Source organism: Tachyglossus aculeatus, unplaced genomic scaffold (assembly GCF_015852505.1).
Source record: "Tachyglossus aculeatus isolate mTacAcu1 unplaced genomic scaffold, mTacAcu1.pri SUPER_34, whole genome shotgun sequence".
In the NCBI taxonomy this organism is placed as follows: domain Eukaryota; kingdom Metazoa; phylum Chordata; class Mammalia; order Monotremata; family Tachyglossidae; genus Tachyglossus; species Tachyglossus aculeatus.
This window is the reverse complement of record NW_024044839.1, coordinates 3,388,854-3,406,265: the sequence shown is the minus strand read 5'-3', so window position 1 is coordinate 3,406,265 and position 17,412 is coordinate 3,388,854. Positions and strand designations below refer to the sequence as shown.

The following is a 17,412-nucleotide window of genomic DNA, read 5'->3' as shown; positions in this document are numbered from 1 at the left end:
ATTTTACAGACGAGGGAACTGAGGCCCAGAGAAGTGAAGTGACTTGCCCAAAGTCACCCGGCTGACAAGTGGCGGAGTCGGGATTTGAACCCACGACCTCTGACTCCAAAGCTCTTTCCACTGAGCCACTCTGCTCAGTGCCCCAGTAGAGGCTGGGGCAGGTTGAAGGGGATTTTGGGGGACTGGGGAGGAGCGGGAAGGGTGGTGGGAGATTGGGAGGAATTGCGGGGCTTTGGGGGGAACTGTGAGTAATAATAATAATAACAATAATAATAATGCAATAATAACAATGATTAATTATAAATCATCAACACACAACTAATATTTAATATTAATAAATCCAGATGTCAATATAATAAATATAATTATGTATAATTGGTATATTGTATATCAATATATTATACACGATATATTAATGTAATATAATACTATGGTATATAATGTATAGTCACTGTAAATTAATAATCCATTATTCATTATAAATACTATTAATTATCATTGATTATTAATGGTAATGATTATTACTATGTGCCAAGCACTGTTCTAAGCGCTGGGGGAGGTTACAAGACAGCGTGGCTCGGTAGGAAAGAGCCCGGGCTTTTGGAGCCAGAGGTCATGGGTTCAAATCCCAGCGCTGCCAATTGTCAGCTGTGTGACTTTGGGCAAGTCACTTCACTGGGCCTCAGTTCCCTCATCTGGAAAATGGGGATGAAGACTGAGCCCCACGAACGACAACCTGATCACCTTGGAACCTCCCCAGGGCTTAGAACAGTGCTTTGCACATAGTAAGCACTTAATAAATGCCATTATTATTATTATTATTATTATCAAGTTGTCCCACGGGGTGCTCCCAGTCTTCACCCCCATTTTGCAGATGAGGTCACCGAGGTCCAGAGAAGTGAAATGACTGGCCCAAAGTCACATAGCTGACAATTGGCGGAGCTGGGATTTGAACCCATGACCTCTGATTCCCTGATTCTGATTCTGACTTAATAATTCCCATTATTAAGTACCCTGAGGTGCGTCTGATCCAGCCCCCGTTTCAGGGGGCAAGTTAGTCAATCAGTGGTATTTATTGAGCATTTAGTCATCGGTCCATCGTATTTTCTGAGCACTTAGTCCAGTGCTCTGCACACAGGAAGCGCTCAATAAATATGAATGAATTGAGCGCTTCCTCTGTACAAACCATTCATTCATTCATTCAATCGTATTTAATGAGCGCTTACTGTGTGCAGAGCACTGTACTAAGCGCTTGGGAAGTACAAACCAGTGTATTAAGTGCTGGGGAGAGAACACTAGCGTGGCTTAGTGGAAAGAACCCGGGCTTGGGAGCAGAGGTCGTGGGTTCTAATTCCGGCTCCGCTACTTGTCTGCTGTGTGACGTTGGGTAAGTCACTTCACTTCTCTGGGCCTCAGTTCCCTCATCTGTAAAATGGGGATGAAGACTGGGATTCCCCCCGTGGGACAACCTGTTTACCTTGTATCTCCCTCAGCGCTTAGAACAGTGCTCGGCAGAGAGTAAGTGCTTAACAAATACCAACATTATTGTCACAACCACATTTCCTGCCCACAGTGAGCTGCCAGTCTGGCGGGTGGGGGGACAGGGGGACAGGAAGGAATAGAAATATAGAAATAAAGGAAATTTATGAAGAAATCAATGAATAAATAAATTAATAAATGATAATATAATATAGATAATATAATGCAATTATTTAAAAAGATATGTAATAACATATTAATTACTATGATAATATAATCTAATGATAATGAATGAATAAATTTATGAATAAATAAATGAAATATAGAAATGGAGGGAAGCGTGGCTCAGTGGAAAGAGCCCGGGCTTGGGAGTCAGAGGTCATGGGTTCTAATCCCAGCTCTGCCACTTGTCCCCTGGGTGACTTTGGGCAAGTCACTTCACTTCCGAGCCTCAGTGACCTCATCTGGAAAATGGGGATGAAGGCTGTGAGCCCCACGTGGGAGAACCTGATCGCCTTGTAACCTCCCCAGCGCTTAGAACAGTGCATCGCTCATAGTAAGTGCTTAACAAATGCCATTATTATTATTATTAAATAAATCCATGAAAGATCAATCAATCAATCGTATTTATTGAGCACTTACTGTGTGCAGAGCACTGTACTAAGCGCTTGGGAAGTACAAGTTGGCAACATATAGAGACAGTCCCCAACAGTGGGCTCACAGTCTAAAAGATATGGACATTCATTCATTCAATCGTATTTATTGAGCGCTTAGTGTGTGCAGAGCATCATCATCATCAACATCATCAATCGTATTTATTGAGCGCTTACTATGTGCAGAGCACTGTACTAAGCGCTTGGGAAGTACAAGTTAAAAACATATAGAGACAGTCCCTACCCAACAGTGGGCTCACAGTCTAAAAGGGGGAGACAGAGAACAAAACCAAACATACTAACAAAATAAAATAAATAGAATAGATATGGACAAGTAAAATAAATAAATAAAAAGAGTAATAAATATGTACAAACATCTATACATATATACAAGTGCTGTGGGGAAGGGAAGGAGGTAAGATGGGGGTATGGAGAGGGGGACGAGGGGGAGAGGGAGGAAGGAAGGGGCTCAGTCTGGGAATCAATCAATCAATCAATCAATCATATTTATTGAGCGCTTACTATGTGCAGAGCACTGGACTAAGCACTTGGAAAGTACAATTCATCAAGAGAGAGACAATCCCTGCCCACAACGGGCTAAAATTCAGAGGACGTGGGTTCTAATCTCAGCTCTGCCGCTCATCAGCTGAGTGACTTTGGGCCAGTCACTTCACTTCTCCGGGCCTCAGTCCCCTCACCTGTAAAACAGGGTTGAAGATTGTGAGCTCCACGTGGGACAACTTGATGACCGCCTATCTACACCTGTGCTTAGCACAGTCAGTGCTTAACAAATACCCTCATCATGATGAAATCAATCAATACGATGGAATGAAATAATCAGGAAGGTATTTTAGACTGTGAGCCCACTGTTGGGTAGGGACTGTCTCTATATGTTGCCAATTTGTACTTCCCAAGCGCTTAGTACAGTGCTCTGCACATAGTAAGCGCTCAATAAATACGATTGATGATGATGATTAAGCGCTTACTATGGGCCAAGTACTGTAAATAATGGTGGGATTTTTGTTAAGCGCCAACTTGTACTTCCCAAGCGCTTAGTACAGTGCTCTGCACACAGTAAGCGCTCAATAAATACGATTGATTGATTGATTGTCAAGCACCGTGCTAAGCGCTGGAAGATTTGTGCGGGGATGAGCTTGTACCCACCCCAGCGCTCAGCACAGTGCCTCAACAAATACCATCGTCATTATTATTCTAGACTGTGTGAGCCCATTGTGAGCAGGGATTGTCTCTATTTGTTGTTGAATAATAAGAAAAGCAGCGTGGCTCAATGGAAAGAGCCCGGGCTTGGGCGTCAGAGGTCATGGGTTCAAATCCCATTTGGCAGCTGTGTGACTTTGGGCGACTCACTTCACTTCTCTGGGCCTCAGTTCCCTCAGCTGTAAAATGGGAATGAAGACTGGGAGCCCCACGTGGGACAACCTAATCACCTTGTATCCTCTACAGCGCTTAGAAGAGTGCTTGGCAAATAGTAAGTGCTTAATTATTCAATTATTCAATTCAATTATTATTATTGAATTGGACTCTCCCAAGCGCTTAGTCCAGTGTTTGGCACATAGTAAGCGCTTAACAAGTGCCATTATTATTATTATTATTGAATTGGACTCTCCCTAGCGTTTAGTCCGGTGCTTGGCACGTAGTAAGTGCTTAACCAATGCCATCGTTATTATTATTATTGAATTGGACTCTTCCAAGTGCTTAGTCCAGTGCTTAGCACATAGTAAGTGCTTAACAAATGCCATCATTATTATTATTATTATTGTTGTTGAATTGGACTCTCCCAAGCGCTTAGTCCAGTGCTTGGCACATAGTAAGTGCTTAACAAGTGGCATTATTATTATTATTATTATTGAATTAGACTCTCCCAAGCGCTTAGTACACAGTAAGCTCTTAAATGCCATCATTATTATTATTGAATTGGACTCTCCCAAGCGCTTAGTACCTAATAAGCTCTTAACAAAAGCTCTTAACTGCTCCATAAACATGATCGGATGATGATGGTGACAAACGCTTAGTCCAGTGCTGGGCACCCCCTAACTGCTCCATAAACATGATAGGATGATGATGATGGTGACAAATGCTTAGTCCAGTGCTTGGTATGTATTAAGCGCTTAACAAGTGCCATTATTATTATTATTATTATTATTGAATTGGACTCTCCCAAGCGCTTAGTACACAGTAAGCTTTTAACAAATGCCATCATTATTATTATTGAATTGGACTCTCCCAAGCGCTTAGTACCTAGTAAGCTCTTAACAAAAGCTCTTAACTGCTCCATAAACATGATAGGATGATGATGGTGGTGACAAACGCTTAGTCCAGTGCTCTGCACCCCCTAACTGCTCCATAAACATGACAGGATGATGATGGTGACACACGCTTAGTCCAGTGCTCTGCACCCCCTAACTGCTCCATAAACATGACAGGATGATGATGATGGTGACAAACGCTTAGTCCAGTGCTGTGCACCTCCTAACTGCTCCATAAACATGACAGGATGATGATGGTGGTGACAAACGCTTAGTCCAGTGCTCTGCACCCCCTAAGTGCTCCATAAACATGATAGGATGATGATGATGGTGACAAACGCTTAGTCCAGTGCTCCTGCTAACTGCTCCATAAACATGACAGGATGATGATGATGGTGACAAGCGCTTAGTCCAGTGCTGTGCACCCCCTAACTGCTCCATAAACATGATAGGATGATGATGATGGTGACCAACGCTTAGTCCAGTGCTGTGCACCCCCTAAGTGTTCCATAAACATGACAGGATGATGATGATGATGATGACAAATGATTATTCTAGTGCTCCCGCTAACTGCTCCATAAACGTGACAGGATGATGTTGATGGTGACAAACTCTTAGTCCAGTGCTGTGCACCCCCTAACTGTTCCATAACCATGATAGGATGATGATGATGATGATGATGGTGACAAACGCTTAGTCCAGTGCTCCTGCTAACTGCTCCATAAACATGACAGGATGATGATGACGGTGACAAACGCTTAGTCCAGTGCTCCTGCTAACTGCTCCATAAACATGACAGGATGATGATGACGGTGACAAATGCTTAGTCCAGTGCTCTGCACCCCCTAAGTGCTCCATAAACAGGATGATGATGATGGGGACAAACGCTTAGTCCAGTGCTGTGCACCCCCTAAGTGCTCCATAAACATGATAGGATGATGATAATGGTGACAAACGCTTAGTCCAGTGCTCTGCACCCCCTAACTGCTCCATAAACATGATTGGATGATGATGATGGGGACAAACACTTAGTCTATTGCTGTGCACCCCCTAAGTGCTCCATAAACAGAATGATGATGATGGTGACAAACGCTTAGTCCAGTGCTCTGCACCCTCTAAGTGCTCCATAAACATGACAGGATGATGGTGACAAATGATTAGTCCAGTGCTCCGCACCCCCTAAGTGCTCCATAAACATGATAGGTTGATGATGATAGTAATGATGCTGGGTGATGCCCTCCCTCCCCCACCCTCCAAGCCGGGCTTTCTCCCCGGGCCCTCGTGCAAATCAATTGGCAGGTGGGGGAGGGTCCAGAGGGCCCGTGGGTGGGCCTCGTGCCAGCCGTGCCCCCTCCCCCGGGCCGCCCAAGATGGCGCGGGGCTCAGCACTGGAACAGCTCCCCGGCCTCTAAGCCCCTCCCCTGCAGCCCCCAGCCCACCCCGGGGGGCCTGCATTGCCCTACACGCTGGGGCCAGGCAAGCCCCCCACCCGGTTGGCAGCCTGCACCCCTTCAGGGAGGGGAAAGAAGGGGGGCGGGGGGAAGCCCCCCAGCTGCCCCTGGAAGGGAGGGGGACCCCAAAAGGGGCAGGGTCTTGAGCACCCAAGCCCCCCACCCTCTCTGGGCGTTATGGAGGGGTCACCCCTCCTCCCCAAATCCCTGCAGGACAAGATGGAGGAGGAGGAGGAGGAGGCAACACTGCAGCCGGTCCTTGCCGCCGGCCCCTGAGCTGCTCATCCCTCCCCACCCCCCCACCCCCCCTCTTTTTGGCATTTTTCTTTTTCCATCCCGTCCCCCCAACCCTCTTCTCCCTCCTCCGACGGCTGACCAGGGAAAAGCTCGCCCGCATCCTACCTCCAGCCCGGTAAGTTCCCAGTCTTCAGCATCCTCCCTCATTGATTGTTTCTTTTTTTTTTTGGCAATTCCTCCCCCTGCCCCATCCCCCCGAGACTGGAGCCCCCTCTTTCCTCTCCCCATCCCCCCCGCCTTACCTCCTTCCAATCCCCACAGCACCTGGATATATGTATGGACGTATTTATTACTCTTTATTTATTTTATTTGTACATATTTGCACATATTTATATGTACATTTGTACATATTTATTCTATTTATTTTATTTTGTTAATATGTTTTGTTCTCTGTCTCCCCCTTCTAGACTGTGAGCCCACTGTTGGGTAGGGACTGTCTCTAGATGTTCAAGGCCCTACTGAGAGCGCACCTCCTCCAGGAGGCCTTCCCAGGCTGAGCCCCCTCCCCATCCCCCCCCCCCCCCACCTTACCTCCTTCTCCTCCCCACAGCACCTGGATATATGTATATGTGTTTGGACGTATTTATTACTCTGTATTTATTAATTTTATTTGTACATATTTATTCTATTTATTTTATTTTGTTAATATGTTTTGTTCTCTGACTCCCCCTTCTAGACTGTGAGCCTGCTGTTGGGTAGGGACCGTCTCTATATGTCCAAGGCCCTACTGAGAGCTCACCTCCTCCAGGAGGCCTTCCCAGACTGAGCCCCCTCCTTCCTGTCCCCCTCTTCCCGCTCTCCATCCTCCCCTCCTTACCTCCTTCCCCTCCCAACAGCACCTGTATATATGTATAGATATTTGGACAGATTTATTACTCTATTTTATTTGTACATATTTATTTTTTTTATTTTATTTTGTTAATATGTTTTCTTCTCTGTCTCCCCCTTCTAGACTGTGAGCCCACTGTTGGGTAGGGACCGTCTCTATATGTTCAAGGCCCTACTGAGAGCTCACCTCCTGCAGGAGGCCTTCCCAGACTGAGCCCCCTCCATCCTCTCCCTCTCCTTCCCCTCCCCATCCCCCCTCACCTTACCTCCTTCCAATCCCCACAGCACCTGGATATATGTATATATGTTTGGACATACATATTACTCTGTTTTATTTGTACATATTTATTCTGTTCATTTTATTTTGTTAATATGTTTTGTTTCGTTCTCTGTCTCCCCCTTCTAGACTGTGAGCCCACTGTTGGGTAGGGACTGTCTCTAGATGTCCAAGGCTCTACTGAGAGCTCGCCTCCTCCAGGAGGCCTTCCCAGGCTAAGCCCCCTCCCCATCCCCCCCCGCCGTACCTCCTTCCCCTCCCCACAGCACCTGTATATATGTATATATGGACGTATTTATTACTCTGTATTTATTTTATTTGTACATATTTATTCTATTTATTTTGTTTTGTTAATATGTTTTGTCTTGTTCTCTGCCTCCCCCTTCTAGACTGTGAGCCCACTGCTGGGTAGGAACCGTCTCTAGATGTTGCCAACTTGGACTTCCCAAGCGTTTAGTACAGTGCTGTGCACACAGTAAGCGCTCAATAAATATGAATGAATGAATGAGAGCTCACCTCCTCCAAGAGGCCTTCCCAGACTGAGCCCCCTCCTTCCTCTCCCCCTCCCCATCCCCCCTGCCTTACCTCCTTCCCTTCCCCACAGCACCTGGATATATGGATATATGTTTGGACGCATTTATTACTCCTATTTGTACATATTTATTCTATTTATTTTATTTTGTGAATATGTTTTGTTTCGTTCTCTGTCTCCCCCTTCTAGACTGCGAGCCCGCTGTTGGGTAGGGACCGGTTCTAGATGTTGCCAACTTGGACTTCCCAAGCGCTTAGTACAGTGCTGTGCACACAGTAAGCGCTCAGTAAATAAGAATTGAATGAATGAATCCTCGGGGGTCCCGTGTTTGGATCCGTGGGGGGGGGGGGATGATGTTGGGTTTTTTTCTTCCCCCCTCTCTTCCCATCCTTTCGCAAGGACATGACATCCTTCCAGGCCCGGCTGGGAGGCGGGTGGTTTTTCCAGCCCCTGTGAAATGGCATTTTTGGCAGGACTGTGGTAAGACGTGAGAAGGGGAACCAACCTCCGGCCCTGCACGTCCCAGGGGGGTCGGGGGGGTCCGACTAGACGAAAACTTGCCCCCCACCCCCCGTGACCCTCCGCCTCCCCACCCTGGAGATGAGGAAACTTGCCAAGATTTGGAAAATGCGGCCTGCTTGCTTGTCCCATCACAGTAAGAAGAGGACAAATTGTGGGGTGTGTTTGTGTGTCTGTGTGTATGTGTCGACTGTCGCACTCCAGGGCCCCTGTGCTGTGCAACGGGTCTCCCGGTGAGGCCAAGCGTTTAGCGCAGTGCTCTGCACACAGTGAACTCCTTGTGGGCAGGGAATGTGTCTGATTATTGTTGTATTGGACTCTTCCAGGCGCTTAGTACAGTGCTCTGCACACAGTGAACTCCTTGTGGGCAGGGAATGTCTGTTAATTGTTGAATTGGACTCTCCCAAGTGCTTAGTGCAGTGCTCTGCACACAGCGACCGTGTTGGGGGAAGAAAATGTGTCTGTTTTTCTGTTGGACTCTCCCAAACGCTTAGTGCACTGCTCTGCACACAGTGTACTCCATGTGGGCAGGGAATGTGTCTGGTTATTGTTGTACTGGACTCGCCCAGGCGCTTAGTACAGTGCTCTGCACACAGTGAACTCGTTGTGGGCAGGGAATGTCTGTTTATTGTTGAATTGGACTCTCCCAAGTGCTTAGTGCAGTGCTCTGCACACAGTGAACTTGTTGGGGGCAGAAAATGTGTCTGTTTTTCTATTGGACTCTCCCAAGTGCTTAGTGCAGTGCTTTGCACACAGTGAACTCCATGTGGGCAAGGAATGTGTCTGGTTATTGTTGTACTGGACTCGCCCAGGCGCTTAGTGCAGTGCTCTGCACACAGCGAACTTGTTGGGGGCAGAAAATGTGTCTGTTTTTCTGTTGGACTCTCCCAAGCGCTTAGTGCAGTGCTCTGCACACAGTGAACTCCATGTGGGAAGGGAATGTGTCTGTTTATTGTTGTATTGGACTCTTCCAGGTGCTTAGTACAGTGCTGTGCACACAGTGAACTCGTGGGCAGGGAATGTCTGTTTATTGTTGAATTGGACTCTCCCAGGTGCTTAGTGCAGTGCTCTGCACACAGCGACCGTGTTGGGGGCAGAAAATGTGTCTGTTTTTCTATTGGACTCTCCCAAGCGCTTAGTGCAGTGCTCTGCACACAATGAATTCCATGTGGGCAGGGAATGTGCCTGTTTATTGTTGTATTGGACTCTTCCAGGTGCTTAGTACAGTGCTCTGCACACAGTGAACTTGTGGGCAGGGAATGTCTGTTTATTTTTGAATTGGACTCTCCCAAGTGCTTAGTGCAGTGCTCTGCACACAGAGACCGTGTTGGGGGCAGAAAATGTGTCTGTTTTTCTATTGGACTCTCCCAAGCGCTTAGTGCAGTGCTCTGCACACAGTGAACTCCATGTGGGAAGGGAATGTGTCTGATTATTGTTGTATTGGACTCTTCCAGGTGCTTAGTGGAGTGCTCTGCACACAGCGACCGTGTTGGGGGCAGAAAATGTGTCTGTTTTTCTGTTGGACTCTCCCAAGCGCTTAGTGTAGTGCTCTGCACACAATGAACCCCTTGTGGGCAGGGAATGTGTCTGGTTATTGTTGTATTGTACTCTCTCAAGCGCTTAGTCCAGTGCCCTGCCCACAGTAAGCGCTTAATAAATACGATTGAAGGAACAAATGACTGGGGGATGAGAGGGCAGCAGCTTCTGGCTCCCGCTTGCCCCCCGCTTGACGGTGGGTTGGGGTTTTGGGGGTCCCCGTGCCCCCTGGGCAGAAGCCAAGGCAGGCTTTGGAGTCAGAGGTCATGGGTTCAAATCCCAGCTCTGCCAATTGTCAGCTGGGTGACTTTGGGCATGTCACTCGACTTCTCCGGGCCTCAGTTCCCTCATCTGTAAAATGGGGGTTAAGATAGTGAGCCCCCCGTGGGACAACCCAATCACCTTGTAACCTCCCCAGCGCTTAGAACAGTGCTTTGCACATAGTAAGCGCTTAATAAATGCCATCATCATCATCAGAAGCGGGAGACAGCAGAGTTCTTTCCCCTGAAAATGGACTGGGGAGATATTCTGTGAGGAAAAGTCTAAATACTTTTTCATCTCCAATATAAAAATGCGAGAGACGCTTCTCAGAATTCAGGGTCTATTTGATACAACCAGTAAATGTTTCCAAGTGTGTTTTGGTTAGGATATGAGGAGACACTGTTCTAAGCGCTGCGTGCTGTTCTCTATATTCATTCAGTTGTATTTATTGAGCGCTTGTGTGCAGAGCACTGTACTAAGCGCTTGGGAAGTACAAGTTGGCAACATATAGAGACGGTCCCTACCCAACAGCGGTTTCACAGTCTAGAAGGGGGAGACAGACAACAAAACAAAACATATCAACAAAATAAAAGAAATAGAATAAATATAATAATAATGGCATTTATTAAGCACTTACTATGTGCAAAGCACTGTTCTAAGGGCTGGGGAGGTTACAAGGTGATCAGGTTGTCCCAAAAGGGGCTCACAGTCTTCATCCTCATTTTACAGATGAGGTAACGGAGGCACAGAGAAGTTAAGTGACTTGCCCAAAGTCACACAGCTGACAATTGGCAGAGGTGGGATTTGAACCCATGACCTCTGATTCCAAAGCCTGGGCTCTTTCCACTGAGCCACGCTGCTTCATATGCTCTATATGCCAGACGGCCACTCTCTCCCAGCCACCAAGATCCCACCTCCTCCAAGACGGAGATTAAGCCCTCTTTTCCCCGCCTCCCTCTCCCTTAATAATAATAATAATAATGGTGGTATTTGTTAAGCACTTACTATGTGCCAAATAATAATGGTGGTATTTGTGAAGTGCTTACTATGTGCCAAGCACTGTTCTAAGCGCTGGGATAGATACAAGGTCATCAAGTTGTCCCACATGGGGTTCACAGGCTTCATCCCCCATGCAAATACCATTATTTTTATTCCCCCCCATCCCCTCCCCACAGGGCAGACTTGCTGAAAAGGCGTTCTGGGATTGCTCTTGGATTTGCTCCCTTTTCTCACCCCTTCTTCATCATCATCATCATCAATCGTATTTATTGAGCGCTTACTGTGTGCAGAGCACTGTACTAAGCGCTTGGGAAGTACAAGTTGGCAACATATAGAGACAGTCCCTACCCAACAATGGGCTCACAGTCTCCTATCCATAATTTTATTTATTTAAAAACAATAATGATGGCATTTGTTAAGCGCTTACTATGTGCCAAGCACTGTTCTAAGTGCTGGGATAGATACAAGGTCATCAAGTTGTCCCACATGGGGCTCACAGGCTTCATCCCCCATGCAAATACCATTATTATTATTCCCCCCCATCCCCTCCCCACAGGGCAGACTCGCTGAAAATGCGTTCTGGGATTGCTCTTGGATCTGCTCCCTTTTCTCACCCCTTCTTCAACCCCACAGCGCCCGTATCCATAATTTTATATATTAAAAAATAATAATGATGGCATTTGTTAAGCGCTTACTATGTGCCAAGCACTGTTCTAAGCGCTGGTATAGATACAAGGTCATCAGGTTGTCCCACATGGGGCTCACAGGCTTCATCCCCCATGCAAATACCATTATTATTATTCCCTCCCCAGAGGGCAAGAGTCGCTCAAAAGGTGTTCTGGGATTGCTCTTGGATTTGCTCCCTTCTCACCCCTGCTTCAACCCCACAGCGCTTTATGGCCGTATCCGTAATTTTATTTATTTAAAAATAATAATGATGGCATTTGTTAAGCACTTACTATGTGCCAAGCACTGTTCTAAGCGCTGGGATAGATACAAGGTCATCAGGTTGTCATCATCATCATCATCAATCATATTGAGCGCTTACTGTGTGCAGAGCACTGTACTAAGCGCTTGGGAAGGACAAGTAGGTTGTCCCACATGGGGCTCACAGGCTTCCTTACCCATGCAAATACCATTATTATTATTTCCCCCCCCCCCCATCCCCTCCCCACAGGGCAGGCTCGCTCAAAAGGCGTTCTGGGATTGCTCTTGGATCTGCTCCCTTTTCTCACCCCTTCTTCAACCCCACAGCGCCTAATGTCCGTATCCGCAATTTTATTTATTTAAAAATAATAATGATGGCATTTGTTAGGTGCTCACTATGTGCCAAGCACTGTCCTAAGCGCTGGGGGGGATATAAGGTGATCGGGTGGTCCCACATGGGGCTCCCAGCCTTCATCCCCACTTTCCAGATGAGGGAACTGAGGCCCAGAGAAGGGAAGCGACTTGCCCAAAGTCACCCAGCTGACAAAGTTTGTTGTTTGTCTCCCCCTTCTAGACTGTGAGCCCACTGTCGGGTAGGGACCGTCTCTATATGTTGCCAACTTGGACTTCCCAAGCGCTTCGTCCAGTGCTCTGCACACAGTAAGCGCTCAATAAATACGATTGAATGAATGAATGAAAGTGGCAGAGCCGGGATTAGAACCCATGACCTCTGGCTCCCAAGCCTGGGCTCTTTCCTCTGAGCCACGCTGCTTCTCCGATAATTTATTTCTGTTAGCGTCCCTCTCCCCTCCCCTAGACTGTAAGCTTGTGGTGGGCAGGGAGTGTGTCATGGCTCAGATACCCCTCACTAATTATTATTATTAGGTCTGTGTTGGGCCTGTTTTCCTCAGAACTAGTGGATGGAGCCCGGGCCTTGTCTGCTGTGTGACCTTGGGTAAGTCTCTTCACTTCTCTGGGCTTCAGTTGCCTCATCTGTAAAAGGTGAATTAATTCACCATGTGGGGCAGGGACTGGGTCCAACCTGTTGATGTTCGTATCTTCCCCGGTGCTTAGAAAAGTGCCCGGTATGTAGTAAGCGCTGAACAAAGACCGCAATTATTATTATTATGGTGATGATGATGATTATTGGGTCTGTTTTCCTCAGAAAAGCCAGAGCTCCGGAGCTGAGGGAGACGGATAGCCCTTACTCAGCCGGGAACCCCCGCTTCCCGATGAGGCCCTGGGCCTGGCAGCTGTGGAGGGGATTCGAACTCAGGCCCGAACTGAGCCCTTTCCCCCAGGAGGGAGCGAGCGGGCAGCACCGCTGGGGCACCGGCGACCCCCCGGAGATGGGGCAGGGGCTCCACGCATTGCATGTCTGACGTCCCCCGGCTCCGTCACATTTAAGACCTAAAAATACCCCAGGAAAAAAGGTACCGAGATGCTCTCGAGAAAATCGATCGCATCCCCGGGCTGAAGACCTAATAATAATAATAATGATGATGGCATTTATTAAGCGCTTACTGCATGCAAAGCACTGTTCTAAGCGTTGGGGAGGTTACAAGGTGATCAGATTGTCCCACGGCGGGGCTCACAGTTTTAATCCCCATTTTACAGATGAGGTAACTGAGGCCCGGAGAAGTGAAGTGACTTGCCCAAAGTCACACAGCTGACAATTGGCGGAGCCGGGATTTGAACCCATGACCTCTGACTCCAAAGCCCGGGCTCTTTCCACTGAGCCACGCTGCTTCTCCAATGGCTAATGGCTTCCCTTCCTTCTCCTTCCCCTCCTCTTCCTCCCCCCCTCCTCCTCCTCCACTGATCGATACTGACTATCGTCTTGTCCTCTTCCGAGCGCTTAATACAGTGCTCTGCACACAGCACTCAGTAAGTACCGTTGATTCTTACTGACTCTGTTGTACTGTCATTTCCCAAGGGCCGTGCACACGGTGAGTGCTCAATAACTCTCATTGTTTGATTGATTGGGCTCTAGGTGCTCAGTAAATGCCATTACTAGTCCTACCAGTACACCGTAAATACCACTGTCCTCCTCCTCTTTTTATGAGCGTTCAATAAATGCAGCCATTCCTCTACTCTTTCAACAAGCTTCCTATAAACACCACTATTTTCCCAGGATGAGTGTGAAATAAGCACCATCATTTTCTTACTATGATTGTTCAAGAAATACCACCATTCTCCTCCCCCTTGGGCTCAAACATGACCATTCTTCTACTAGGCATGCTCAATAAACACCACCATTCTCCTACAGGGGTTTGTTAAGCGCTACCATTCTCCTACCAGGGTTTGGTAAACAGAACCATTCTCCTACAGGAGTCCAATAAACCCTACCATTCTCCTAAAGGGGTTCAGTTATCACTACCATTCTCCCACAGGGGTTAAATAAACACAACCATTCTCCTACAGGGATTCAGTAAACACTACCATTCTCCTACAGGGGTTCAGTAAACACTACCATTCTCCTACAGGGGTTCAGTAAACACTGCCATTCTCCTACAGGGGTTCAGTAAACACTACCATTCTCCCACAGGGATTCAATAAATACTACCATTGTCCTACAGGGATTCAATAAACACTACCATTTTCCTACAGGAATTCAATAAGCAGTACCATTCTCCTACAGGGGTTCAGTAAACACTACCATTCTCCTAGGGGTTCAGTAAACACTACCATTCTCCTACAGGGGTTCAGTAAACACTACCATTCTCCCACAGGGATTCAATAAATACTACCATTGTCCTACAGGGATTCAATAAACACTACCATTTTCCTAGAGGGATTCAATAAACACTACCATTTTCCTACAGGGATTCAATAAGCAGTACCATTCTCCTACAGGGGTTCAATAAACACTACCATTCTCCTATGGGGTTCAGTAAACACTACCATTCTCCTACAGGGGTTCAGTAAACAATACCATTCTCCCACAGGGATTCAATAAATGCTACCACTGTCCTACAGGGATTCAATAAACACTACCATTTTCCTACAGGGATTCAATAAACACTACCATTTTCCTACAGGGATTCAATAAACACTACCATTTTCCTACAGGGATTCAATAAACACTACCATTTTCCTACAGGGATTCAATAAGCAGTACCATTCCCCTATAGAGGTTCAATAAACACTACTGTTCTCCTATGGGGTTCGGTAAACACTACCATTCTCCTACAAGGATTCAATAAATACTACCATTCTCCTACAGGGGTTCAGTTATCACTACCATTCTGCTACAGGGGTTCAGTTATCACTACCGTTCTCCTATGGGGGTTCAGTTATCACTGCCATTCTCCCACGGGGATTCAATAAACACCACCATTCTCCCACAGGGATTCAATAAACACCACCATTCTCCCACAGGGATTCAATAAACACCACCATTCTCCTACAGGGATTCAATAAACAGTACCATTCTCCTATAGGGGTTCAGTGAACAGTACCATTCTCCTACAGGGGTTCAGTAAACACTACCATTCTCCCACAGGGATTCAATAAACACCACTTTTGCCCTACAGGGGTTCAGTAAACCCTACCCATTTCCTACTACAAGCATTTAATAAACACTACCATTCTTTCTCAGAGATTCAATAAACACTACCATTCTCCCACAGGGATTCAATAAATACTACCACTGTCCTACAGGGATTCAATAAACACTACCGTTTTCCTACAGGGATTCAATAAGCAGTACCATTCTCCTACAGGGATTCAATAAGCACTACCATTCTCCTACAGGGATTCAATAAATAATACCATCATTATTATTATTACCATTCTCCTACAGGGGTTCAGTTATCACTACCATTCTCCCACAGGGATTCAATAAACACTACCATTCTCCCACAGGGAACCCACTGTTGGGTAGGGACCGTCTCTATCTGTTGCCAACTTGTACTTCCCAAGCGCTTAGTCCAGTGCTCTGCACACAGTAAGCGCTCAATAAATACGATTGAATGAATGAATGGGTTCAACTCCCCGCTCCACCACCTATCAGCTGTGTGACTTTGGGCGAGTCACTTCACTTTTCTGGGCCTCAGTTACCTCATCTGGAAAATGGGGATGACGACTGTGAGCCCCCCGTGGGACAACCTGATCACCTTGTAATCTCCCCAATGCTTAGAACAGTGCTTTGCACATAGTAAGCGCTTAATAAATACCATCATCATCATAGTAAGCGCTTAATAAATGCTATCTTATTATACGAGGTACCTACATGAGGCTCCCAGTCTTCACCCCCATTTTCCAGATGAGGTAACTGAGGCCCAGAGAAGCGAAGTGACTCGCCCAAAGTCACCCAGCTGATAAGCGGCGGAGCCGGGATTAGAACCCACGACCTCCGCCTCTCAGGCCCTTTGACTAAGCCAGGCTGCTTGTGTTGCCAGTTTGTACTTCCCAAGCGCTTAGTACAGTGCTCTGCACATAGTAAGCGCTCAATAAATACGATTGATGATGCTTCAAGCGTGGAGGGGGAGAAAGATGTTCCTATCAGTGAATAAATCACAGATGTAGACAGAAGGGCTGTGGGGCCGAGGGAGGGGTGAATAAAGGCGGCAAATCCGAGTGCAGGGGCGACGCAGCGGGGAGTGGGAGAAGAGGAAATGGGGCCCTAGTCACGGAAGGCCTCTTGGAAGAGGTGGGCTTTTAATAATAATAACAATAATAATAATAATAATAATGGTATTTGTTAAGCGCTTACTATGTGCAAAGCACTGTTCTAAGCGCTGGGGAAGTTACAAAGTGATCGGGTTGTCCCACGGGGGGCTCACAGTTTTAATCCCCATTTTACAGATGAGGTAACTGGGGCCCAGAGAATAATAATAATAATAATGATGATGGCATTTGTTAAGCGCTTACTATGTGCAAAGCACTGTTCTAAGCGCTGGGGGGGGGATGCAGTGTGATCAAGTTGTCCCACGTGGGGCTCACAGTCTTAATCCCCATTTTTACAGATGAGGGAACTGAGGCTCCGAGAAGGTAAGTGACTTGCCCAAGGTCACACAGCAGACTTGTGGTGGAGCCGGAATTCGAACCCACGACCTCTGACTCCCAAGCCCGGGCTCTTTCCACTGAGCCACGCTGCTTCTCAGAGAAGTGAAGTGACTTGCCCAAAGTCACACAGCTGACAGTTGGCGGAGCCAGGATTTGAACCCACGACCTCTGACTCCAAAGCTCTTTCCACTGAGCCACGCTGCTTCTCTAAGTGCTTAGTCCAGTGCTCTGCACACAGTAAGCGCTCAATAAATACGGTTGATTGAATAAGGCTTGGAAGGAGGGGAGCGTCGTCGTCCGTCGGGCATGTGGAGGGAGGGCGTTCGGGGCCAGAGGCGGGACGTGGGCGAGGGGTGGGCAGTGAGATAGACGATAG

At 47.1% G+C, this 17,412-nt stretch overlaps 1 protein-coding gene across 1 annotated transcript in view; it reads left to right on the top strand.

Annotated features, from left to right (window-relative positions):
• Nucleotides 1–6,183: 6,183 nt before the first annotated feature.
• The window catches only part of AATK (apoptosis associated tyrosine kinase), a 30,685-nt gene continuing 19,456 nt past the window's right edge, over nucleotides 6,184–17,412 (top strand). The window contains 1 exon segment of the mRNA XM_038742121.1: nucleotides 6,184–6,262. The gene's annotated coding sequence lies outside the window, so the exon portion shown is untranslated.